Consider the following 25,978-nt stretch of genomic DNA (forward strand, 5'->3'; position numbering starts at 1 on the left):
ATCTTCTTTGCTCAGAGTTCTGAATAGAATGATCCCAAGAACCAGCATCAGCCACTCAAAGGGAGCAAAAAGCTGACAATCTGATTCAGCAGGGATCGCTCTACAGCAACCCAACCACCTGCACAGAGTGAAATGGTTGTAACACACACAGGATGGAAACATATACACGCTTTATGGTAAACCTTGTTCTGGGGTGTAAGCAATGCCCATATAAATGTATTTCCATCCAATGTGAGGAATGTTTGTTGATGAATGAGGGCATACTTAGTCTATAAACATGTCCGGCTGGCCTCCACTAGGCCCAAAACACGGCCCAAAACACATCCGGCTGGCCTCCACTAGGGCCAGGGCCTTTACGGTCCTGGCCCCCCTCTGGTGGAACAGGCTCCCTAGAGAGACCAGGGCTCTGAGGGACTTGGTGAGTTTCCGCAGGGCCTGCAAAACGGACATGTTCCGCCAGGCATCTGGCCAGCCGGGCTGAGTGTGGTTACATCGTCCCGGCCTCCGGTGGGCTTGGGGTGGGATTTTATCGCCATCCAATCTGTTGTGGATCGTACTCTGGTTTTAGATTACTTCATAGTCTGCTTTTAATAGTTATTATTTTATTATGTTGTAAGCCGCCCCGAGCCTTTCGGGGGAGGGTGGCCAATAAATAGAAATAAATAAATAAATAAATAAATAAATAAATAAATAAATAAATAAATAAATAAATAAATAAATAAATAATCAATCAATCAATCAATCAATCAATCAATCTTGCTGGTTGCAATTACTTTTGACACAATGTCATTGAAGAATATTGGTAAATTCTCCGTAGGCATAGATACTCCATATAATACTCCATCCAAATTGTGTGATGGCAGCTGCATCATTCATGAGCAAGAGTACAGCTGAATTAATAGTTTTCACGAAGACTTCCGTTTTCTCCCAAAATCTGACTGTATTCCCAGTAACAAATAGTTTCTAATAGCAACCCCCTGCAAAAAAAAAATCACACACACACAACCCTCTATGCTTTTTAAAGGAACAATTTCACAGAAATAGCATAATATTTGTCTATGCATGTAGACATAGAGGGTTGAGGGAGTTCAGCAGGAAGGAGAGGGGCACATACAGTGAAGAATTGTGACTATATGGCAAAATGTTGATGTTTAGTACACATCTTCCCTACAAATTATACAGCTCCCTCCAATCAAAGTAAGCTCCACATGGCTACTTGACAGTTTGGACTGGAGAAATTAGACAAGGTGGTGATCAAATTGCATTTGATGTGTTATGTCCTGTTCTTTCACATCACAGAAAACTATGCTCCGTAAAAGCACCAGAGACTTTGGTGATTGAAGGGAAACAAGTGCACAGATAAATTAATAAAAATAAATAAATTGGTCCTGTGTCTTAAAGAACTATTTGCGTATTTGGGTCTCAGGCACTTGCTAATTAAGACTCTATAGCTGATCCTGTATCCTGCAATTCTATACGCTGCAAATCTTAGAAAGCAGGAAAATCACATTTATTTTTTAAAAATTCCTAGGTATGGCTGCAAATACAGGCATGGAAAAATCTCAAAAGCCAGAGGGAATATGAACTAGATCTCAAGTGAATGTGCAGCAAGGCTCCATTGACCATGTGTGGACACTGTCACAGAATGGATCCATGTTTCCCTGGGACAAGTTCCCTCAAGGAAGAGATCATGAGTCACAGATATTTAAGGAGGTGATTTCTTCGCACTATGAAATCCTTAGCTTGGTTTCTTGACCAAGTTTTCAGACGCTGCCTTCAGCATCAAGCTAGATAAGTTCTTCAGGACCCAAAATGGCTGATTTGGAAAGCACTCTTGCCCAGCTTTTGAAAGCAGAGAGCAGTAGAGATCTCTTGTTGGGACAGCCAAAGTTCATCACCTGCAGAAGACCAGACAGGTCTTTTTACTAAGAAAGCAGGCTGCTAAGATAATCAGTTCCTCCTCCAGAGATCTTGTTCCTGCTTCATCAGTTTATCATGATATCCAAATTGGACATATTATGCTTGCCACAAACAGTTTGACTCCAAGCCAAGCTTTGGCCATGATATCAAACCACTAAGTCTTTGTCCAAAGCCTGGAAGAATCAGCTATTGGGGGCTCCTTGAAAGGTACTTGGAATGGCTCGTAAGCTCACACTAGCTTGAAGAGTTATGCAAAGGACAATTATGCAAAGTAAATGTCACAGAACTCAGCTTTTCTTTAAAAAAGCATTTAGGCTAAACTAGTTACAGATTTTTTTTTGTTTAAGTATATCCACCCTGCCTTTTCCCTTATCAACTGACATACAAATTACACTGGCTCTTAACTGAGTGAGACCAGAACAATTGCATTGATAAATAGTCATCTTGACTATTACTGTAGTTACTATTTGCTAATGGATGGATGTTATTTCACATGGCAAATGTTCTCACAATATTGTGAAGGGTTTGTGCATCACTGAGGATGTAGATGTTGGAGTAGCTATGATGGAGTCACAGAGATGTGATAGAAGCACCACATGAATCCAAGATTTCCCTCTCCACCAAAAAGCAAAATAACCAATTCTATTCAAAGAAACACAGAAATAAAACTGGAAAGGACCTCAGGGGTCCTCTACTTCCCGGCACAAAGTAGGAAATTCCCAAGTATTTCCCAGTGACCCCTGGAGTATGCCCACAGGAAGGCAAAAAACCTCTAGGATCCCTGGACAATCTGGCCTGGGGGAAAATTTCTTTCTGACCGCAAAGAGGAGATTGCCATTACCGTGGGCATGTGCAGCACAGAAACCCATCCATTTCGAGCATACAGAATAAAACGAAAGCCGTTGCTACCAACTGCCAGTAAACATGAAAAGATATCAAAATAGCAACGGCGATTTTTCATGCTCTCCACAAGGAAGACACTGAATGTGGACGGCAGTTTAAAAATAACAATCTCAGAGAAAAAGAGTATCTACACCGTATGAACTCACCTTTGCACCTGCCTTACGGCACCTTTCGACAACAGCGTCTGGGTCACCCCTCCACAAAATATAATGCAACAACTCACGGGGAAAAACCACTACAGCGGTGCCTCATCACTTTTTATTCCTTTTTTTTGCACAGTTCCTTTTTTTGTAGTTGCACAGTTGCACAGTTTTAGGGGTTTTTTTAGTCGCTCAAAATTAAGCAGGCCACAGAACAATTCAACTTTACAACTAACATCCTTATTGGGGGGGGGGGGGAGCAGAGGAACATGGAGGGAGCTGGAGAAATGTGGGTTATGACTCATAACATTCCTGCTCGCAGAACTCGGAATTGCATCAATACTGTACTGTACAGTAAGATGTCCTCGATCCAGCCTCCAAAACCCGGGTCAGTGGCTGGCTCACACAGCCCAGGAGGACCCGATCCTGGGCTCGCAACCATCCCGCGTGCTGGCATTGGGTCGGGGGGGGGGGGCATCTCCCAGAATCAGATCCCGCGGGGTCTGCAATGGCAGGCTGGCTGCATCCCGCTCTTCCCCAAAAGCTGCAGTTTTGCTCTTCCCTCCTCCCTCCCGACTGAGCTGCATTTAGGAGGAGGAGATTGCGGGGCCCAGCCTGAGAGACCCGCTCCCCTAAAACACCAGCACAGCCAAATGTTGCATCGCCCCAAACTCCACCGCCGCCCCCTCTCGCCCCATCCATTGACATGCAGTCTCCTTTTTAATTCGCACGCTAAAAAGATATGCTGGGAGACGCTGGCAAGACGCGAGAAATTGGGATTCGTTCCAGTTTCTGAGAGAGTCCACCCAAAAGAGAAATAACCCCCTCCCGAAACATATATCCCTCACAACCTGCCTCAATCCACTGTGGTCCCATTCGCCACCCCGGAGAGGCAGCAAGGAAAGGGGGCGTGCGCAACCAAGTGCCCCGGCGGGCGCCTTACCTCGCACTCAGCCAAGGGTCTCTCCGCGCCTCAGGGCAAAAAGCCTCTTCGCCGCTGAGTGGCGGAGGGAAAGGCGGCCTAAAGGCGACTGGGAGGGGTCAAAAGCGCGAAACGCCTCCACAGAGCCGCCCGGGGAGCCCCCTCGACTTCGCTCCGAGGGGCAGGAGAGCGCCGTCCTTCCCCTTCAGCCTGGAGCCTCCTAGTAACTCAAGCCGCCCTCCGCCTTCTCTCCTGCGCGCACAGAGTCACTCCCCTTCCCACACAGCTTTCCCCCTCCGCGTGCCTCCCCACCCCCACCCCCCGTTCTTTCTGCCGGTGCCTCCACCGGAGCCAATAAGTTCCAGCTGCTCCGTTTGCGCGCAAAAAAGGTGACTTGTTTGGTTTTTAAGCTGCGTGAGTGTTGCTTTTCGAAGGGATCACAGACAAAACTCACCATTACAGAGATCAACTTTAACTCCAATAAAAATAGCTATTCCACAGTCATAAAAATCTATCTTAACCTATCTAGCATCCTGTTATATATAGTTTCTAAATGGCGACAGGATTCCAAGAATTCTGAATGGTGACAGGATTCCAACATTCAAAAAAGGTGGTTTGTTGGCTTTTTAAGATGTGTTGCTTTTCGGACGTATCACAAAACGCACCATAACAATGAGAAACTTTAACTTCAATAAAAATAGCTATTCCACAGTAATAAAAATCTATCTTAACATATCTAACATCATGTTATATATAGTTTCTAAATGGTGACAGGATTCCAAGAATTCTGAATGGTGACAGGATTTCAGCATTCAAAAAAAATGGTTTGTTGGCTTTTTAAGTTGTGTTGCTTTTCGGACGTATCACAAAACTCACCATAACAATGAGAAACTTTAACTTCAATAAAAATAGTTATCCCACAGTCATAAAAAATATATCTTAATATATCTAACATTGTGTTATATAGTTTCTAAATGGTGACAGGATTCCAAGAATTCTAAATGGTGACAGAATTCCAGAATTCAAAAAAGGTGGTTTGTTTGGTTTTTAAGTTGTGTGAGTGTTGCTTTAGTTCAGCAAGGATCTGTGAAAGGGAAATGCATTGGGGGTGGGGGGAGACTGACAAATCTGTGGAAGATCGCTAGCATATTTTCAAGATGAGACATTCTCAAAGGGGAAATAACCAGGAGTTTCTGACAAAATACGTCTCCACATACAGACACATGCACACATCTGACAAGACGCTGAAGAAGGCAGAATACTTCCACTTTGGGACAGGTTTCTTTCCAAGTCTTTATTCTTTATACCGGTAGTACTCCTCCCCTTGCAGACTTGGGACGGTTTCGAACACATCACATACAAAACTCACCATAACAATGATTGAATTCAATAAAAGTAGCTATTCCACAGTCATAAAAATATATCTTAATATGTCTAACATCCATCATGTTATATAGTTTCTAAATGGTGACAGAATTCCAAGAGTCAACTGGTAGAAGACCAGTGGTGGGATCCAAAAATTTTAATAACAGGTTCCGATGGTGGTGGGATTCAAACAGTGGTGTTGCCGCACACACGCATCTCCAGTCCCTATTGGGCAGGGAGGTTGCTTTAGTAACCCCTTCTCGGCACTCAGAAAAAATGAGTAACCACTTCTAAAGAAGTGGTGAGAACTGGTTGGATCCCACCTCTGTAGAAGACCAAATAAAAATCTGAACAATCCAAGAGGCTGTCCGTATCAATAGGTCAACGTAGTTAAAATAGAAGGAGGGGTGGGAGATCGAAGCTGGCAACTATTGCCACCTCAATCATATGTCTGGCAGAACAACTTCAACTTGCAAGCCCTGCGGAATGACATCAAATCAACAGAGCGTTCCACAAGGCAGGGGCTGAAAAAGTCCTGGCCCTGGGTGAGGCTAGCTGGAACTAGGGACTACAAGCAAATTTTCATTTGTAGATTGAAACTGGCTTTGGAGGACATAAGAGAAACGATCCTACACTGGCCCCAGAAATGGTCCCGTAAGTATACTGGCCCCAGACTGTTTAGAATTCTGTGCATGAATACCAAAACCTTTACCTTTATCCAGTATTCCACCTGGAGCCTGTGCGGTTTATGGAGCACAGATCAAATAGGTGCTCACCATGAAGATCCAGTAAGAACCCTAGTGCTTTTTCTGGACCAGTTGGAGTTTCTGGAACAAGGCCAAGGGTAACCCTGTGTTGGGGCTAATTAACATAGCTTTTTAAAGAAAAAAATGCTGGTGTAGACATTAATGGAAATAATAAAATAACATCAGGGATAAATATAGCAATGGGTTTGGGGCAGGAAGTCAAATAGTTATATGTCATCTGTATACTTTGGTTTTTTTTACATAGTTTAGAATTTAGAGCGACTGGTTCACTATTTTGTTCTATATTATTTTAGTTGTTTTGTAGCTGATAAAAAGTTAATAAAAATCATTATTTTAAAAGGCAGCCCTGTGTAGAGAGTTGCAGTAATTTAGTCTAGAGGTGACTGTGGTATGAATCACTGTGGCTAGGTAGGTCTGAGACAGAAAGGGAGCCAGCTGCTTCGTCTGGCCGAGATAGTAAAATATCTCATGAATGGCGAGCTCACCTGAGCCTCAATCATCAGGGAATCATACACCTAGGCAGGAGCATAGCTAGGGAAAATGGAACCCGGGGCAGACTCCGAGTTTTCTGCCCAACCCCCATGGGCCCCCGCACTGCCCCCTGGCGGCTTTTCCCCACACCCCATTTACCTTAGCTGGTTGCGGGACCTGGCAGGGTAGGGCCAGGCAGGTGCACCCTGCAGCGGCCTCCACCAGGCCTGGATGATGCTGGCACAGCAGCGGCCTCTGCCAGGCCTGGTAGGGTGGGGTGAGGGGGGAAGGAGGAGGATGTGGGGGTGATTTTCCACCCTCACGTGACCCCAACAGCATCCATCCAGGGTGCTTGTTCCCACTTTTTCCCGTGGTAGCTACGCCACTGCACCTAGGCTCTTGGTGGTCAGAGCAGTTACAAGCTGGATCCCCGTCAAGAGTTGGCAACTATGATATTCCCACCTGCCCACCATGGCACAGGCATAGGACCTTCATCTTAGCTGGATTTAACTCTTTCATCCCTTCCATCACAGCCTCCAAACAACTGGCCAGAGCACTCGGGAAATCATCCAGATGACCGTCCACCATCAGATACAATTGAGCATCATCAGCATATTGATGACAATCCAGTCCAAATCTCCAGAATCAACTCGGCAAGAAAATGCATATAGATATTAAATAAAATCGGTGAGAGAACTGCCCCCTGCAGGACACCATAAGCCAACTTGTGGTGAGTGGTTGTCCCCTCATCAGTTGCAACACCCTGTCCTCTCACCAATTGCAATTGCAAACCCCTGAGCACAGTCACCATAAGGCATTTCTATGTGTGCAAAATATTGCATTTCTTGCATTTCTGTGTGTGGAAAATATTGCATTTCTGTGTGTGCAAAATATTGCACAACTAGTTTCTTGGCACTATAACATATAGTGAAGAATATGCTATATGTTGCATGAGAGGGAGCAACTGCACATAAGTTTACATTTCTGCTTGTACTTCCCTGGATCCCAGTCATATTTTCTCATTAAAGGATCTGAGAATCCCTCCTGGGTACTGTGATCCTGCAGGATGTATGTATCAGAAGTGTGACTATGAATATGTGCCAACTTCCAGGTGAGATTTGGAGAGCTCCCAGAATTAGAACTACAGCGACCAATTCCCCAGGAGGAAATGGCTGCTTTGGAGGATTGACTTGTGGCATTATATCCTGCTGGGGCCCCTCCGCTTCCCAAACCCCACCCTCCCTGGGCTCCACCCCAAATCTCCAGGTATTTCCCAAGCAGGACTTGGCAATATTAACTACCTATGATCATAACAATGCACACAGTTGCCACGTTGTATGAAAGGAATAATTTGTGGATTTTGCATGCAGTTACGGCCTCTATATCAAGGGTCAGCAACCTTTACCACCCAAAGAGCCATTTGGACCCGTTTTCCACGGCCCTGAAGATCTACTGAGCCGGAGAGGCGGCTCTGCACGGAGCCGCCTCTAGTTTGGCCCCTCCACTCACCTTTCCTGGAGGGACATGCCCATGATACCCTCTGACCTCCAGGCCACATGGAGCAGCAGTATAAGGTTGAACGAGCCACATGCGGCTCTGAAGCCGCGAGTTGCAGACCCCTGCTCTATATACATGAAACCCCTGACTTTTTAGGGCTCATGCATTCCAAAGCTAAAAATCCACAAATTGCCTCTTTCAGAAAGCATGGTAACCATACATATCAGGAGGATGTACACATGCTTGCTTGCCTCCCAGTACACATGACTGCCATGCCTCAAAAGAGATAGTGTCTCTCAGTCCTCATCCATTATGCAAATATTGGTGTTTCATTTGTTTATGGTAAACCAGGTCTGTACGATCCATGGTCCTCCAGTACACAGTTTACGATGGGTTTGTGTCCCTTTGTTGCTACTCAGTACCATCATTAGAAATATAGAAACAGTTGGAAGAGACCTTCAGACTCATCTAGTCCACCCCCATGCACAATGCAGGAGATTCACAACTACCAGCACCCCATATCTCCAGTGACCCTTCCTCAGTGCTCAGGAGATGGCAAAAAACCTCCAGCATCCTGGGCCAATCTGGCATTACCCATGGCATGTAAGAAAGGGCCACAAGAATGCAACCCTTCCTGCCCTCCGTCTCAGTGTTGCTGTCAGATGCCCATCTAGCTTCTTTCCAAAAGCCTCCATGGAAGGAAATTTATTTTCCTCCCAAGGAAGGCTGTTCCACTGGAAAACTGCTCTAACTAAAACTCTTTTGACTTAATTTCAGCCCATTGGTTCTGGTTCGACCTTCATCATTACTGCATTTGGCTGACAAAGTACACATCATATACTTTATAACTGTGGATCAATACTGAAAGTTTTTTTTACATTCAAAATATGAATTTAAAGTTGTTGGTTTTGTAAAGTGCAGTTTGACCACAAATGACTTTATTCTTTTCACCACTCCTTTAAGGACACAGTTCCTATACATACTTGCTTTCTCACTTTCTATTGCATCTTAATAGTGCACTATGGTTTCCTTTTTGTAATTAACTCAAGGATGAAAGTTATTTACTGTGGGGGGGGTGGGGGGGGGGGGGGGTGGGGGGGGGGGGGGGTGGGGGGGGGGGGGGGTGGGGGGGGGGGGGGGTGGGGGGGGGGGGGGGTGGGGGGGGGGGGGGGTGGGGGGGGGGGGGGGTGGGGGGGGGGGGGGGTGGGGGGGGGGGGGGGTGGGGGGGGGGGGGGGTGGGGGGGGGGGGGGGTGGGGGGGGGGGGGGGTGGGGGGGGGGGGGGGTGGGGGGGGGGGGGGGTGGGGGGGGGGGGGGGTGGGGGGGGGGGGGGGTGGGGGGGGGGGGGGGTGGGGGGGGGGGGGGGTGGGGGGGGGGGGGGGTGGGGGGGGGGGGGGGTGGGGGGGGGGGGGGGTGGGGGGGGGGGGGGGTGGGGGGGGGGGGGGGTGGGGGGGGGGGGGGGTGGGGGGGGGGGGGGGTGGGGGGGGGGGGGGGTGGGGGGGGGGGGGGGTGGGGGGGGGGGGGGGTGGGGGGGGGGGGGGGTGGGGGGGGGGGGGGGTGGGGGGGGGGGGGGGTGGGGGGGGGGGGGGGTGGGGGGGGGGGGGGGTGGGGGGGGGGGGGGGTGGGGGGGGGGGGGGGTGGGGGGGGGGGGGGGTGGGGGGGGGGGGGGGTGGGGGGGGGGGGGGGTGGGGGGGGGGGGGGGTGGGGGGGGGGGGGGGTGGGGGGGGGGGGGGGTGGGGGGGGGGGGGGGTGGGGGGGGGGGGGGGTGGGGGGGGGGGGGGGTGGGGGGGGGGGGGGGTGGGGGGGGGGGGGGGTGGGGGGGGGGGGGGGTGGGGGGGGGGGGGGGTGGGGGGGGGGGGGGGTGGGGGGGGGGGGGGGTGGGGGGGGGGGGGGGTGGGGGGGGGGGGGGGTGGGGGGGGGGGGGGGTGGGGGGGGGGGGGGGTGGGGGGGGGGGGGGGTGGGGGGGGGGGGGGGTGGGGGGGGGGGGGGGTGGGGGGGGGGGGGGGTGGGGGGGGGGGGGGGTGGGGGGGGGGGGGGGTGGGGGGGGGGGGGGGTGGGGGGGGGGGGGGGTGGGGGGGGGGGGGGGTGGGGGGGGGGGGGGGTGGGGGGGGGGGGGGGTGGGGGGGGGGGGGGGTGGGGGGGGGGGGGGGTGGGGGGGGGGGGGGGTGGGGGGGGGGGGGGGTGGGGGGGGGGGGGGGTGGGGGGGGGGGGGGGTGGGGGGGGGGGGGGGTGGGGGGGGGGGGGGGTGGGGGGGGGGGGGGGTGGGGGGGGGGGGGGGTGGGGGGGGGGGGGGGTGGGGGGGGGGGGGGGTGGGGGGGGGGGGGGGTGGGGGGGGGGGGGGGTGGGGGGGGGGGGGGGTGGGGGGGGGGGGGGGTGGGGGGGGGGGGGGGTGGGGGGGGGGGGGGGTGGGGGGGGGGGGGGGTGGGGGGGGGGGGGGGTGGGGGGGGGGGGGGGTGGGGGGGGGGGGGGGTGGGGGGGGGGGGGGGTGGGGGGGGGGGGGGGTGGGGGGGGGGGGGGGTGGGGGGGGGGGGGGGTGGGGGGGGGGGGGGGTGGGGGGGGGGGGGGGTGGGGGGGGGGGGGGGTGGGGGGGGGGGGGGGTGGGGGGGGGGGGGGGTGGGGGGGGGGGGGGGTGGGGGGGGGGGGGGGTGGGGGGGGGGGGGGGTGGGGGGGGGGGGGGGTGGGGGGGGGGGGGGGTGGGGGGGGGGGGGGGTGGGGGGGGGGGGGGGTGGGGGGGGGGGGGGGTGGGGGGGGGGGGGGGTGGGGGGGGGGGGGGGTGGGGGGGGGGGGGGGTGGGGGGGGGGGGGGGTGGGGGGGGGGGGGGGTGGGGGGGGGGGGGGGTGGGGGGGGGGGGGGGTGGGGGGGGGGGGGGGTGGGGGGGGGGGGGGGTGGGGGGGGGGGGGGGTGGGGGGGGGGGGGGGTGGGGGGGGGGGGGGGTGGGGGGGGGGGGGGGTGGGGGGGGGGGGGGGTGGGGGGGGGGGGGGGTGGGGGGGGGGGGGGGTGGGGGGGGGGGGGGGTGGGGGGGGGGGGGGGTGGGGGGGGGGGGGGGTGGGGGGGGGGGGGGGTGGGGGGGGGGGGGGGTGGGGGGGGGGGGGGGTGGGGGGGGGGGGGGGTGGGGGGGGGGGGGGGTGGGGGGGGGGGGGGGTGGGGGGGGGGGGGGGTGGGGGGGGGGGGGGGTGGGGGGGGGGGGGGGTGGGGGGGGGGGGGGGTGGGGGGGGGGGGGGGTGGGGGGGGGGGGGGGTGGGGGGGGGGGGGGGTGGGGGGGGGGGGGGGTGGGGGGGGGGGGGGGTGGGGGGGGGGGGGGGTGGGGGGGGGGGGGGGTGGGGGGGGGGGGGGGTGGGGGGGGGGGGGGGTGGGGGGGGGGGGGGGTGGGGGGGGGGGGGGGTGGGGGGGGGGGGGGGTGGGGGGGGGGGGGGGTGGGGGGGGGGGGGGGTGGGGGGGGGGGGGGGTGGGGGGGGGGGGGGGTGGGGGGGGGGGGGGGTGGGGGGGGGGGGGGGTGGGGGGGGGGGGGGGTGGGGGGGGGGGGGGGTGGGGGGGGGGGGGGGTGGGGGGGGGGGGGGGTGGGGGGGGGGGGGGGTGGGGGGGGGGGGGGGTGGGGGGGGGGGGGGGTGGGGGGGGGGGGGGGTGGGGGGGGGGGGGGGTGGGGGGGGGGGGGGGTGGGGGGGGGGGGGGGTGGGGGGGGGGGGGGGTGGGGGGGGGGGGGGGTGGGGGGGGGGGGGGGTGGGGGGGGGGGGGGGTGGGGGGGGGGGGGGGTGGGGGGGGGGGGGGGTGGGGGGGGGGGGGGGTGGGGGGGGGGGGGGGTGGGGGGGGGGGGGGGTGGGGGGGGGGGGGGGTGGGGGGGGGGGGGGGTGGGGGGGGGGGGGGGTGGGGGGGGGGGGGGGTGGGGGGGGGGGGGGGTGGGGGGGGGGGGGGGTGGGGGGGGGGGGGGGTGGGGGGGGGGGGGGGTGGGGGGGGGGGGGGGTGGGGGGGGGGGGGGGTGGGGGGGGGGGGGGGTGGGGGGGGGGGGGGGTGGGGGGGGGGGGGGGTGGGGGGGGGGGGGGGTGGGGGGGGGGGGGGGTGGGGGGGGGGGGGGGTGGGGGGGGGGGGGGGTGGGGGGGGGGGGGGGTGGGGGGGGGGGGGGGTGGGGGGGGGGGGGGGTGGGGGGGGGGGGGGGTGGGGGGGGGGGGGGGTGGGGGGGGGGGGGGGTGGGGGGGGGGGGGGGTGGGGGGGGGGGGGGGTGGGGGGGGGGGGGGGTGGGGGGGGGGGGGGGTGGGGGGGGGGGGGGGTGGGGGGGGGGGGGGGTGGGGGGGGGGGGGGGTGGGGGGGGGGGGGGGTGGGGGGGGGGGGGGGTGGGGGGGGGGGGGGGTGGGGGGGGGGGGGGGTGGGGGGGGGGGGGGGTGGGGGGGGGGGGGGGTGGGGGGGGGGGGGGGTGGGGGGGGGGGGGGGTGGGGGGGGGGGGGGGTGGGGGGGGGGGGGGGTGGGGGGGGGGGGGGGTGGGGGGGGGGGGGGGTGGGGGGGGGGGGGGGTGGGGGGGGGGGGGGGTGGGGGGGGGGGGGGGTGGGGGGGGGGGGGGGTGGGGGGGGGGGGGGGTGGGGGGGGGGGGGGGTGGGGGGGGGGGGGGGTGGGGGGGGGGGGGGGTGGGGGGGGGGGGGGGTGGGGGGGGGGGGGGGTGGGGGGGGGGGGGGGTGGGGGGGGGGGGGGGTGGGGGGGGGGGGGGGTGGGGGGGGGGGGGGGTGGGGGGGGGGGGGGGTGGGGGGGGGGGGGGGTGGGGGGGGGGGGGGGTGGGGGGGGGGGGGGGTGGGGGGGGGGGGGGGTGGGGGGGGGGGGGGGTGGGGGGGGGGGGGGGTGGGGGGGGGGGGGGGTGGGGGGGGGGGGGGGTGGGGGGGGGGGGGGGTGGGGGGGGGGGGGGGTGGGGGGGGGGGGGGGTGGGGGGGGGGGGGGGTGGGGGGGGGGGGGGGTGGGGGGGGGGGGGGGTGGGGGGGGGGGGGGGTGGGGGGGGGGGGGGGTGGGGGGGGGGGGGGGTGGGGGGGGGGGGGGGTGGGGGGGGGGGGGGGTGGGGGGGGGGGGGGGTGGGGGGGGGGGGGGGTGGGGGGGGGGGGGGGTGGGGGGGGGGGGGGGTGGGGGGGGGGGGGGGTGGGGGGGGGGGGGGGTGGGGGGGGGGGGGGGTGGGGGGGGGGGGGGGTGGGGGGGGGGGGGGGTGGGGGGGGGGGGGGGTGGGGGGGGGGGGGGGTGGGGGGGGGGGGGGGTGGGGGGGGGGGGGGGTGGGGGGGGGGGGGGGTGGGGGGGGGGGGGGGTGGGGGGGGGGGGGGGTGGGGGGGGGGGGGGGTGGGGGGGGGGGGGGGTGGGGGGGGGGGGGGGTGGGGGGGGGGGGGGGTGGGGGGGGGGGGGGGTGGGGGGGGGGGGGGGTGGGGGGGGGGGGGGGTGGGGGGGGGGGGGGGTGGGGGGGGGGGGGGGTGGGGGGGGGGGGGGGTGGGGGGGGGGGGGGGTGGGGGGGGGGGGGGGTGGGGGGGGGGGGGGGTGGGGGGGGGGGGGGGTGGGGGGGGGGGGGGGTGGGGGGGGGGGGGGGTGGGGGGGGGGGGGGGTGGGGGGGGGGGGGGGTGGGGGGGGGGGGGGGTGGGGGGGGGGGGGGGTGGGGGGGGGGGGGGGTGGGGGGGGGGGGGGGTGGGGGGGGGGGGGGGTGGGGGGGGGGGGGGGTGGGGGGGGGGGGGGGTGGGGGGGGGGGGGGGTGGGGGGGGGGGGGGGTGGGGGGGGGGGGGGGTGGGGGGGGGGGGGGGTGGGGGGGGGGGGGGGTGGGGGGGGGGGGGGGTGGGGGGGGGGGGGGGTGGGGGGGGGGGGGGGTGGGGGGGGGGGGGGGTGGGGGGGGGGGGGGGTGGGGGGGGGGGGGGGTGGGGGGGGGGGGGGGTGGGGGGGGGGGGGGGTGGGGGGGGGGGGGGGTGGGGGGGGGGGGGGGTGGGGGGGGGGGGGGGTGGGGGGGGGGGGGGGTGGGGGGGGGGGGGGGTGGGGGGGGGGGGGGGTGGGGGGGGGGGGGGGTGGGGGGGGGGGGGGGTGGGGGGGGGGGGGGGTGGGGGGGGGGGGGGGTGGGGGGGGGGGGGGGTGGGGGGGGGGGGGGGTGGGGGGGGGGGGGGGTGGGGGGGGGGGGGGGTGGGGGGGGGGGGGGGTGGGGGGGGGGGGGGGTGGGGGGGGGGGGGGGTGGGGGGGGGGGGGGGTGGGGGGGGGGGGGGGTGGGGGGGGGGGGGGGTGGGGGGGGGGGGGGGTGGGGGGGGGGGGGGGTGGGGGGGGGGGGGGGTGGGGGGGGGGGGGGGTGGGGGGGGGGGGGGGTGGGGGGGGGGGGGGGTGGGGGGGGGGGGGGGTGGGGGGGGGGGGGGGTGGGGGGGGGGGGGGGTGGGGGGGGGGGGGGGTGGGGGGGGGGGGGGGTGGGGGGGGGGGGGGGTGGGGGGGGGGGGGGGTGGGGGGGGGGGGGGGTGGGGGGGGGGGGGGGTGGGGGGGGGGGGGGGTGGGGGGGGGGGGGGGTGGGGGGGGGGGGGGGTGGGGGGGGGGGGGGGTGGGGGGGGGGGGGGGTGGGGGGGGGGGGGGGTGGGGGGGGGGGGGGGTGGGGGGGGGGGGGGGTGGGGGGGGGGGGGGGTGGGGGGGGGGGGGGGTGGGGGGGGGGGGGGGTGGGGGGGGGGGGGGGTGGGGGGGGGGGGGGGTGGGGGGGGGGGGGGGTGGGGGGGGGGGGGGGTGGGGGGGGGGGGGGGTGGGGGGGGGGGGGGGTGGGGGGGGGGGGGGGTGGGGGGGGGGGGGGGTGGGGGGGGGGGGGGGTGGGGGGGGGGGGGGGTGGGGGGGGGGGGGGGTGGGGGGGGGGGGGGGTGGGGGGGGGGGGGGGTGGGGGGGGGGGGGGGTGGGGGGGGGGGGGGGTGGGGGGGGGGGGGGGTGGGGGGGGGGGGGGGTGGGGGGGGGGGGGGGTGGGGGGGGGGGGGGGTGGGGGGGGGGGGGGGTGGGGGGGGGGGGGGGTGGGGGGGGGGGGGGGTGGGGGGGGGGGGGGGTGGGGGGGGGGGGGGGTGGGGGGGGGGGGGGGTGGGGGGGGGGGGGGGTGGGGGGGGGGGGGGGTGGGGGGGGGGGGGGGTGGGGGGGGGGGGGGGTGGGGGGGGGGGGGGGTGGGGGGGGGGGGGGGTGGGGGGGGGGGGGGGTGGGGGGGGGGGGGGGTGGGGGGGGGGGGGGGTGGGGGGGGGGGGGGGTGGGGGGGGGGGGGGGTGGGGGGGGGGGGGGGTGGGGGGGGGGGGGGGTGGGGGGGGGGGGGGGTGGGGGGGGGGGGGGGTGGGGGGGGGGGGGGGTGGGGGGGGGGGGGGGTGGGGGGGGGGGGGGGTGGGGGGGGGGGGGGGTGGGGGGGGGGGGGGGTGGGGGGGGGGGGGGGTGGGGGGGGGGGGGGGTGGGGGGGGGGGGGGGTGGGGGGGGGGGGGGGTGGGGGGGGGGGGGGGTGGGGGGGGGGGGGGGTGGGGGGGGGGGGGGGTGGGGGGGGGGGGGGGTGGGGGGGGGGGGGGGTGGGGGGGGGGGGGGGTGGGGGGGGGGGGGGGTGGGGGGGGGGGGGGGTGGGGGGGGGGGGGGGTGGGGGGGGGGGGGGGTGGGGGGGGGGGGGGGTGGGGGGGGGGGGGGGTGGGGGGGGGGGGGGGTGGGGGGGGGGGGGGGTGGGGGGGGGGGGGGGTGGGGGGGGGGGGGGGTGGGGGGGGGGGGGGGTGGGGGGGGGGGGGGGTGGGGGGGGGGGGGGGTGGGGGGGGGGGGGGGTGGGGGGGGGGGGGGGTGGGGGGGGGGGGGGGTGGGGGGGGGGGGGGGTGGGGGGGGGGGGGGGTGGGGGGGGGGGGGGGTGGGGGGGGGGGGGGGTGGGGGGGGGGGGGGGTGGGGGGGGGGGGGGGTGGGGGGGGGGGGGGGTGGGGGGGGGGGGGGGTGGGGGGGGGGGGGGGTGGGGGGGGGGGGGGGTGGGGGGGGGGGGGGGTGGGGGGGGGGGGGGGTGGGGGGGGGGGGGGGTGGGGGGGGGGGGGGGTGGGGGGGGGGGGGGGTGGGGGGGGGGGGGGGTGGGGGGGGGGGGGGGTGGGGGGGGGGGGGGGTGGGGGGGGGGGGGGGTGGGGGGGGGGGGGGGTGGGGGGGGGGGGGGGTGGGGGGGGGGGGGGGTGGGGGGGGGGGGGGGTGGGGGGGGGGGGGGGTGGGGGGGGGGGGGGGTGGGGGGGGGGGGGGGTGGGGGGGGGGGGGGGTGGGGGGGGGGGGGGGTGGGGGGGGGGGGGGGTGGGGGGGGGGGGGGGTGGGGGGGGGGGGGGGTGGGGGGGGGGGGGGGTGGGGGGGGGGGGGGGTGGGGGGGGGGGGGGGTGGGGGGGGGGGGGGGTGGGGGGGGGGGGGGGTGGGGGGGGGGGGGGGTGGGGGGGGGGGGGGGTGGGGGGGGGGGGGGGTGGGGGGGGGGGGGGGTGGGGGGGGGGGGGGGTGGGGGGGGGGGGGGGTGGGGGGGGGGGGGGGTGGGGGGGGGGGGGGGTGGGGGGGGGGGGGGGTGGGGGGGGGGGGGGGTGGGGGGGGGGGGGGGTGGGGGGGGGGGGGGGTGGGGGGGGGGGGGGGTGGGGGGGGGGGGGGGTGGGGGGGGGGGGGGGTGGGGGGGGGGGGGGGTGGGGGGGGGGGGGGGTGGGGGGGGGGGGGGGTGGGGGGGGGGGGGGGTGGGGGGGGGGGGGGGTGGGGGGGGGGGGGGGTGGGGGGGGGGGGGGGTGGGGGGGGGGGGGGGTGGGGGGGGGGGGGGGTGGGGGGGGGGGGGGGTGGGGGGGGGGGGGGGTGGGGGGGGGGGGGGGTGGGGGGGGGGGGGGGTGGGGGGGGGGGGGGGTGGGGGGGGGGGGGGGTGGGGGGGGGGGGGGGTGGGGGGGGGGGGGGGTGGGGGGGGGGGGGGGTGGGGGGGGGGGGGGGTGGGGGGGGGGGGGGGTGGGGGGGGGGGGGGGTGGGGGGGGGGGGGGGTGGGGGGGGGGGGGGGTGGGGGGGGGGGGGGGTGGGGGGGGGGGGGGGTGGGGGGGGGGGGGGGTGGGGGGGGGGGGGGGTGGGGGGGGGGGGGGGTGGGGGGGGGGGGGGGTGGGGGGGGGGGGGGGTGGGGGGGGGGGGGGGTGGGGGGGGGGGGGGGTGGGGGGGGGGGGGGGTGGGGGGGGGGGGGGGTGGGGGGGGGGGGGGGTGGGGGGGGGGGGGGGTGGGGGGGGGGGGGGGTGGGGGGGGGGGGGGGTGGGGGGGGGGGGGGGTGGGGGGGGGGGGGGGTGGGGGGGGGGGGGGGTGGGGGGGGGGGGGGGTGGGGGGGGGGGGGGGTGGGGGGGGGGGGGGGTGGGGGGGGGGGGGGGTGGGGGGGGGGGGGGGTGGGGGGGGGGGGGGGTGGGGGGGGGGGGGGGTGGGGGGGGGGGGGGGTGGGGGGGGGGGGGGGTGGGGGGGGGGGGGGGTGGGGGGGGGGGGGGGTGGGGGGGGGGGGGGGTGGGGGGGGGGGGGGGTGGGGGGGGGGGGGGGTGGGGGGGGGGGGGGGTGGGGGGGGGGGGGGGTGGGGGGGGGGGGGGGTGGGGGGGGGGGGGGGTGGGGGGGGGGGGGGGTGGGGGGGGGGGGGGGTGGGGGGGGGGGGGGGTGGGGGGGGGGGGGGGTGGGGGGGGGGGGGGGTGGGGGGGGGGGGGGGTGGGGGGGGGGGGGGGTGGGGGGGGGGGGGGGTGGGGGGGGGGGGGGGTGGGGGGGGGGGGGGGTGGGGGGGGGGGGGGGTGGGGGGGGGGGGGGGTGGGGGGGGGGGGGGGTGGGGGGGGGGGGGGGTGGGGGGGGGGGGGGGTGGGGGGGGGGGGGGGTGGGGGGGGGGGGGGGTGGGGGGGGGGGGGGGTGGGGGGGGGGGGGGGTGGGGGGGGGGGGGGGTGGGGGGGGGGGGGGGTGGGGGGGGGGGGGGGTGGGGGGGGGGGGGGGTGGGGGGGGGGGGGGGTGGGGGGGGGGGGGGGTGGGGGGGGGGGGGGGTGGGGGGGGGGGGGGGTGGGGGGGGGGGGGGGTGGGGGGGGGGGGGGGTGGGGGGGGGGGGGGGTGGGGGGGGGGGGGGGTGGGGGGGGGGGGGGGTGGGGGGGGGGGGGGGTGGGGGGGGGGGGGGGTGGGGGGGGGGGGGGGTGGGGGGGGGGGGGGGTGGGGGGGGGGGGGGGTGGGGGGGGGGGGGGGTGGGGGGGGGGGGGGGTGGGGGGGGGGGGGGGTGGGGGGGGGGGGGGGTGGGGGGGGGGGGGGGTGGGGGGGGGGGGGGGTGGGGGGGGGGGGGGGTGGGGGGGGGGGGGGGTGGGGGGGGGGGGGGGTGGGGGGGGGGGGGGGTGGGGGGGGGGGGGGGTGGGGGGGGGGGGGGGTGGGGGGGGGGGGGGGTGGGGGGGGGGGGGGGTGGGGGGGGGGGGGGGTGGGGGGGGGGGGGGGTGGGGGGGGGGGGGGGTGGGGGGGGGGGGGGGTGGGGGGGGGGGGGGGTGGGGGGGGGGGGGGGTGGGGGGGGGGGGGGGTGGGGGGGGGGGGGGGTGGGGGGGGGGGGGGGTGGGGGGGGGGGGGGGTGGGGGGGGGGGGGGGTGGGGGGGGGGGGGGGTGGGGGGGGGGGGGGGTGGGGGGGGGGGGGGGTGGGGGGGGGGGGGGGTGGGGGGGGGGGGGGGTGGGGGGGGGGGGGGGTGGGGGGGGGGGGGGGTGGGGGGGGGGGGGGGTGGGGGGGGGGGGGGGTGGGGGGGGGGGGGGGTGGGGGGGGGGGGGGGTGGGGGGGGGGGGGGGTGGGGGGGGGGGGGGGTGGGGGGGGGGGGGGGTGGGGGGGGGGGGGGGTGGGGGGGGGGGGGGGTGGGGGGGGGGGGGGGTGGGGGGGGGGGGGGGTGGGGGGGGGGGGGGGTGGGGGGGGGGGGGGGTGGGGGGGGGGGGGGGTGGGGGGGGGGGGGGGTGGGGGGGGGGGGGGGTGGGGGGGGGGGGGGGTGGGGGGGGGGGGGGGGGGGGGGGGGGGGGGGGGGGGGGGGGGGGGTGGGTGGGGGGGGGGTGGGGTGCGGGGGGGGGGGGGCGGCGAAGGGGCGGGGGGGGGTGGGCGGGGCGGCGGGGCCGGGGGGGGGGGGGGGGGTGGGGGGGGGGTGGTGGGGGGGGGGGGTGGGGCCAAGAATTTCTCAACTCAGAGAAAGCAACCCAGCTACCCTTGCAATGTTGAAAAATGCAGTACTATCATTTCTTATATAAGTTCACTCTCAACCGCTTCAGCATACTAGTCTAGAAAAGTGACATGAATTTTGTTAACGCAGGGAAGTAAAACCTAATGCGTGGCACAGTGTACCAATTCTCTTAATCTGGGCCTGGAAACAAATTGGGTAGTGTGACAGCCTCCATATAAATGAGATCCCATTCCCCATTCAAGCCATCTGCTTGGAGAGTTACATCTAAAAATATGAAACAGGAATACATTTTTAATGCAACGAAGAATGAGGAAGAATGTTTAAATGGTTTTATTTATTTTAATGGATTTTAGTAAATATGGTCATTAGTGTGACCTGTTATATATTGTATACACTGACATTGTTGTGCACCGCCCAGAGCCCTTCGGGGATGGGGCGGTTTATAAATTGAAATAATAAATAATAAATAATAAATAAAAGAATTGGCTTTTCCCCTTGAGATACCTAACTGATGGAGACCCAGGAAATCTTTTCAACATCATCGGACTGTAAAGCACCCTATAATTTCAGAGCCAACTTTAAATCCCGACAGGATACCACCAGAGGCTTGTTAGTTTAATGCTAATTCTGCTTGGCACATGCTTCATCCAGCTGAGGTTCGGAATGCTCAGGGATAAGGCTCAAAACGATGCTCTGGTACTGAACTTTTGCAGGCACACTATAGCTGATTCTACACAAGCAACACAAAGTGGTTAGATGAACCCACGTTGCTTGTGCTGCTGTTTGCACAGCGGGTCCAAGGGCCATCTGGGATTGCTGGGATCCTGGCGTCAGGAGGCGGTACGGTTTGCACAGGAACTGTTTTTCCCTGTGAACTGCACACATGAGAATCCCCTGACCTGAGAATTCCCTCCCCCTTCAGAGAATTCCTTCCACTCACTTACTGGCACAACATGGCAGCCGCCTAGAGAACCCACTCTAAGGGCAGCCTCCTGGGGAATCCCACCATAATGGTGGATGTAGGGCGGGGGGATGCTGCCTGCTTGCCATAGTTCGTGTAGGCAAGCAGGGCGTGACTGAAACCCGAGTTGAAGGAAAAAGTCACTAATTTAGCAACTTTCATTTAACCCAGGTTCAGCCAAATATAATGGGTTAGAAGTGTTGGGGGAGGCGAGTTCTGTGGGAACTTCTCCCCCATAATGCTTTTTTCACACCACTGAACCCATTATATTGTGCAGAATCACCCTATATATGTTCAATGTTACAAGTTAAACACTCCATCTGAAGTTAGAACATGCCCCAGACCCCACTTTGCTGCGAAGTTTGCAATGAAGAAGAAGCGATTGGAGTTATATCTCACCTTTCTCTACTGTGAGGAATCTCAAGGTGATTTACACATTCCTTTTTCCTTCCTCTCCCAACAACATGACAGTGACAGTGCATTTTATCTTAATGAAGGGCTGGTACATGTTGCTGCAGTATTACCATGCATGGGGGTGTGTGTGTGTTATTCTTTTTCTGTTGAGAAACTTGCGCAATTCATCATAAATCCTTACATGTTAATCCTCTACAGCTGGCGCGGCATTTTTTCCTCTTGGCAAGGGTCTTTAGAATCATTACTCAGTCGGCATTAGGAATGCAGCGTGTCTTCAAAACTGGAAGACACTTCTATAGCATTCTACACAAATATCTGGAAATGTCAGCTATTGTTTGACAATGTTTTGGCTTTAATTCAGCAGTTCTTTTCTCTTTCAGAAGCAATTCAGGGCAAAAGTATGAATCCACTCGAGCCTATGCTAAATTAAAAGCAGCCAGGGTTAAGCATGGCAACTTTCCTTTTTCTCTTGCTCACGTCCCCTTTCCCACAATTTGACGCAATAGGGAACAAATGTCTACTTCAGCAATTCCAAACCGCTGCAATGAGCAACACTCATGCACCTTCAAAGATGTCAGTGACAATTCACTGAAATTAAAGTAATGAAGCTCACATCTCCTTTGCTCTCGACTCTAAATGCTGTTTTGGGGCTGATTCGCATGCTATGGATGCCACGTCGCAATAGCCTTTGATTGCTCCTCACAGCAGCTGCTCTCACAAAGTGAGCCAGTTTTGTGTGCCAAATCATCCCATAGATCAAGTGCTTTTCTCCACATCATCACAGGCCCACAAAAAGTCATGCGATAAGAGTGCCGGCTGCATGTGGAGAACAGTTCCAAATGAATGACTCCCAGCAATAGAACAGTCATCAGACGGCATTGAAAGAAACCTCTTCCTGGGTTGCTGTAATGTGTAAATTGTTTCTTAATGGTCCATTGGAAAATTCCAGTCATTTTTCATGACTTTGGAAGTTCCCCACAATACAGATTTGAGAACTGGATTGCTAGTGATGTACTTCCTAGCTCAAAATGGAAAGGCCATCAAATTTCACAATCTCACCATTTCTATCTGAAAATCCCCATTTTAGCTTCCGTTGCGCAAAGTGAACCAGTGGAGTCTTTGTTCTCTCACAATTTGCTGTTTCCTCCTGCCAGAGGTTTTCCATTAAACGTATACAGTATTGAAATTTATATACACATTTACTGCACATACTTGGCATCTAGTCAGTGCAAAGAAGCAAACCCATCAAAAACACCAGCAAAACAAAAACAAAAACGGGCAAGCGAAAAGTCTCACAAAGAATACTTCTTCCTTTTACACAAAGGGATTTATGCTTTTGATATGTGTCTAATTCACAGGACGGTTCTGCTGTGTTGTGTATAACAATTATCATGTGGTGTGTAGATATATGGACATACACATTTCCTGAGGGATTAATCACATGTGGTTTGAAATACTCCATGAATACGAGGGGGGAAACATGACCATGCCCATTGCCCTCCTAAATGTTGGGGGTGACCCTGATTTCAGTGATTTGTTTATAGAACCAAAGATACAGCTTGTAAAGCTTTGTATCCAACTTCCGTTTGCTTAATATAATTTTTATTTAAAAATAAAATTGGCCCCTAGTGTACAAATGAGTTTACTGTAAAGCTTTTAAAAAGAGGCAGAGAGATGTACCCAATTTCAATCTCCCTTTTTGGTAAGAGAGAAAGCCTAACGGGGTTGGCTCAGAATCCTTCACATGTCTATTTAGTGGGGCTTACTTTCAGGTAAATGTTCTTAGCATTAAATGATCTATAATAAAATAGCTTTACAAAAATGTCTGAGGCTTCTAAAGTCATGCCTATGGTAGTTTTTTAATAATAGCCAACAAAAATGTGTATGCCTCACCTTGATGTATTCAGTTCTTCACCTATACTGAAAAGGGATTTGATTAATAATCCATATTTTTTAAAAAGAACAGAACCCACTAAGGAAAAATACCTAATAAACTGAATCCCTGGGTTCGTGCTGATGTCATCAAAATGCAAATAAACCATTTTCTGTAATATATTTATAGCTTGACAGTGATGTGGTTGATTGGAAGGGGTTTATTTAACAGCACTGCTACAAAAGTAGAAACACTGACCTTTTAATGCTTTCACCCAATTAATGCTTTGGCCCCGAAATGAGCCCCATTGGGAGATTATTTGAACAAGGAGACGATTAACAAAGCTTTGAAATGCTGCGAAGAAGAAAAGGAGTGCATCTGTTTCATTATTATCCAGGACAAAGCACTCTCAAAGAAATCTAAGCCAACAATCTTGATATCTAAGATTTCATCACAGCAAATGCCTTTGCATTACTAATGTAGGTCATATACATTTGGCATCCTCTGTAGCTTTCCAGTTGTCTGTTCAGGAATACAGAAAAGGGAGGAATGTGTTTCTGTTACCAAGTATAATGAAGAGAACATCTTGAATGACTTCCACAATAGCAATATCCATGACCCACAAACTTGAAATTTATGACTTAAATTTTCCTTTTCTTCTGGTGGTTTGAAAGAATGAATAAGAATAAAATGTCCTGTTGGTGCTTTCACACATACAGAACTCCCCGCAGAATTTGCTTACAAAATCTCGCTTCCCAAGAATGTTTACTTTAAACAATACACATGTTTCTAGCTGTCATTATTGTTTGGAACTGTGCACAGATATATTGTGTTTTGTACTCAGGTATGGATGCCTAAATACAAAATCTTTGGGGGAGGGCGGTATAAAAGTGGAATAAATAAATAAATAAATAAAATCTGCATGTTTCCCATCAGTCTACAAGACTGACACATTTTTAAAATTTCCACTTTTCTTGTCAAAGCGTAAGGAAGCATGGATAGCTTGAGCAATAAATGAGATAGAAGAATAGGGGTAGTAACCTAATAGCCCAGCCTATGAGCTCATCAAATCTCAGTAGTTAAGCAGACTCAGTCCTGGTTAGTACTTTGTTGGGAGACAACCAAGGAATACCAAGATCACTGTGCAGAGGAAAGCAATGACAAACCACCACTGTTAGGGTGATTCTGCGCAGGCCAAATAGAACAGATTCAGGCCCTTTTAAAAAGGGCTTTGGTGGAGAAGTTCCTACAGAATTCGCTCCCCAAATGCTTCTGACCCATTCTATTTGCCTGAACCCAGGTTAAATGACACTAAATTAGCGACTTTCCCCCTTTAACCCAGGTTTCAAATGCTTCCTGCTTGCCTGTGTGAACTACAGCAAGAAGGAAGCATTCTATGCCCACTCCCTCCCATCAAACATTATGATGGATTCCCACCACTAGAGTGGATTCTCTGATACGCAGCTGCCATGCTGTGCTGGTGAAGATTCTCAAAGGTGGATTCTCAAGGGGATTGATTCTCGGGCCGGGGGGATTCTCGGCTGTATGGTTCTCAGAGAAACACAGTTTTCCTGTGCCAACCATGCTGCCTCCTGCCACCAGGATCCTAGCGATCCCAGCTGGCCCCAGAACCCCAGAAATGGCAGTACAGGCAACCCAGGTTCATGTAGCCCATTTCAGTTGCCTGTGCAGAATCAGTCTTAGTCTTGTGCCTTGAAAATCCAATGATGAGGTGACTGCAAGTCAGTAGTAACTTGATGGCTTACTTTATGTCAAGATCCCCTTGACCAGACAATGAAGACACTTGTAGGATCACAAAGGTTTTTTTTTATTGCAGGCATAAGTCAGATCAGGAACAGTTTCAAGACAGCACTGCCAGACTAGCAGTGCTGTTAATCATATAAGCATTCCTTCCCTCACTCCCTCCCAGAGAGCAAGACAGTAGAAAGTAGTTTTGAGAACATGGCCTTCAGAGGCAGGAACTGAGAAGAGCTGATAACGCACCTGGTATTCGCCAGGCTGCAAGCTAGCAAGCATAGGAATTCACACAGAACAGAATACAACAAAGGCAGGCCTGACATTTTACCTTAGAATAGGGAGATACTGATTGATAGATGTGATTGTAGATAAGAGACTGCATAAACACCAAATTCCACCTTGTTTATAAAAGTTTTCACAGTGTTCAGCCAGCAGATGCCCAGTGGTGCTTTCATTAGCAAATTCTGGATTCTAGATGCTTGTCATTTATTTACCGCATCTTCCAAGGTACTGATTGACTTTTTAAGGTGATAGTGATGTATTTCACAAGGAATCAATGTGAATAACTGTTCCCCACCCCGGAAAGCTCTGTGAGGAGTCTAAATTTTCTTCATGGGTTTAGCACCAGAAAAATAACAAGGGAAAAATAATATCTACCATTACACTTCAAAAATTCCATGTTTGTGTCCTAGGGTTGCAAAAACAAAATAACCTGCCATGCTATAGTCTACAATATTACTTAGTGGATAGACTACAATATCATATAGTGAAATTACAAAAAGCTACAAGTGGAGGAGCAAAATACACCATAGCACAGCTGACGTAGAGCAAACATAACAAAAATAACACTGTAGGAGATAATAGAAAAAGCACTGTGACTGGAGAACAAAGGAAGTCCCCGAACAAGAAGGTAAGTCCAAGTGAGTGCAGAGGTCTCCAGAGACTGTGCTAAATTCCAATAAGAATTGAGCAAACTTGAGAATATTTCCATTGCCTAGCCTCACGAAAAATTGGGATATTGTCTTAGCCAATTCAATATAAAGGTTTAAAAATTCCCACCTTTGCTGCTGAAGCTGATTTTACTTTACGAAATGAGGAAGACGCGGAATGTCCCATCTTGTTAACTTTTCTTATTGGAAATCGAAAATAAAACAGGCCATATTGTACTGACCCTGTACAGATATATTTGGCACCGCCTCATTTGGAATGATGTGTGCCATTCTGCCCTCTGTATCTCAAACAGAACATCACAGAGCTAGAATAAGTTCCTAAGTAAGCAACCAAGATGACTAATGGACGGGAACACTTTTCCTATGAGGAAAGATCTGGGACTTTTTCAGTTTAGAAAAGAGACTACAAAGGAGGACATGTTCGAGGTTTATAAAATTACGCACATGATGGAGAGAGTTGGACAAAGAGAACTTTTTCTTCCTCTCCCAAAATACCACAGCTCAAGATTATGGCCAATAGATTCAAGTTAGATAAAAGTAAATACTTCCTTTACACAATGAAAGTTTCAAATGTGGAATTCACCATCAGAGGATTTATGGAGGACAAGCCTATCAGTGGCAACTAGATCAGTGGTAATTAAAGAGAACCTCCATATTCAGAGGCAATAGACCTCTGAATACCAGTGCCAGGAGGCAACATCGGGGGAGGACCTCAGTCTTCATGCCCTGCTGTTGGTTCTATAAAGTAACTGGTTGGCTGCTGTCTGAAACAGGATGCTGGACTAGATGGACTACTGATTTTTTGTGTACCTGCCCTTGAAAGGGACACTTCTGGGGCATGGAACAGTGTTCACAACTGCGTAATCATCAGGTCTGGAGCTTCTCTAAGGACTAGGTGCTCTATGTTCAGCTTAAAACTTGGGACTTCCAAGTCTTTTCTCCGTTTCACTGT

At 62.6% G+C, this 25,978-nt stretch overlaps 1 protein-coding gene across 2 annotated transcripts in view; it reads right to left on the minus strand.

Annotated features, from left to right (window-relative positions):
• Positions 1-4,127, minus strand: part of SPATS2L (spermatogenesis associated serine rich 2 like) — a 99,332-nt gene extending 95,205 nt beyond the window's left edge. For both annotated transcript variants that reach the window (XM_048484209.1, XM_048484208.1), the window contains exon 1: positions 3,907-4,127. The gene's annotated coding sequence lies outside the window, so the exon portion shown is untranslated. The remainder of the gene's footprint in view (positions 1-3,906) is intronic.
• Between the last annotated feature and the right edge of the window lie 21,851 nt (positions 4,128-25,978).

This window comes from Sphaerodactylus townsendi, linkage group LG02 (genome assembly GCF_021028975.2).
Source record: "Sphaerodactylus townsendi isolate TG3544 linkage group LG02, MPM_Stown_v2.3, whole genome shotgun sequence".
Classification (NCBI taxonomy): Eukaryota; Metazoa; Chordata; class Lepidosauria; order Squamata; family Sphaerodactylidae; genus Sphaerodactylus; species Sphaerodactylus townsendi.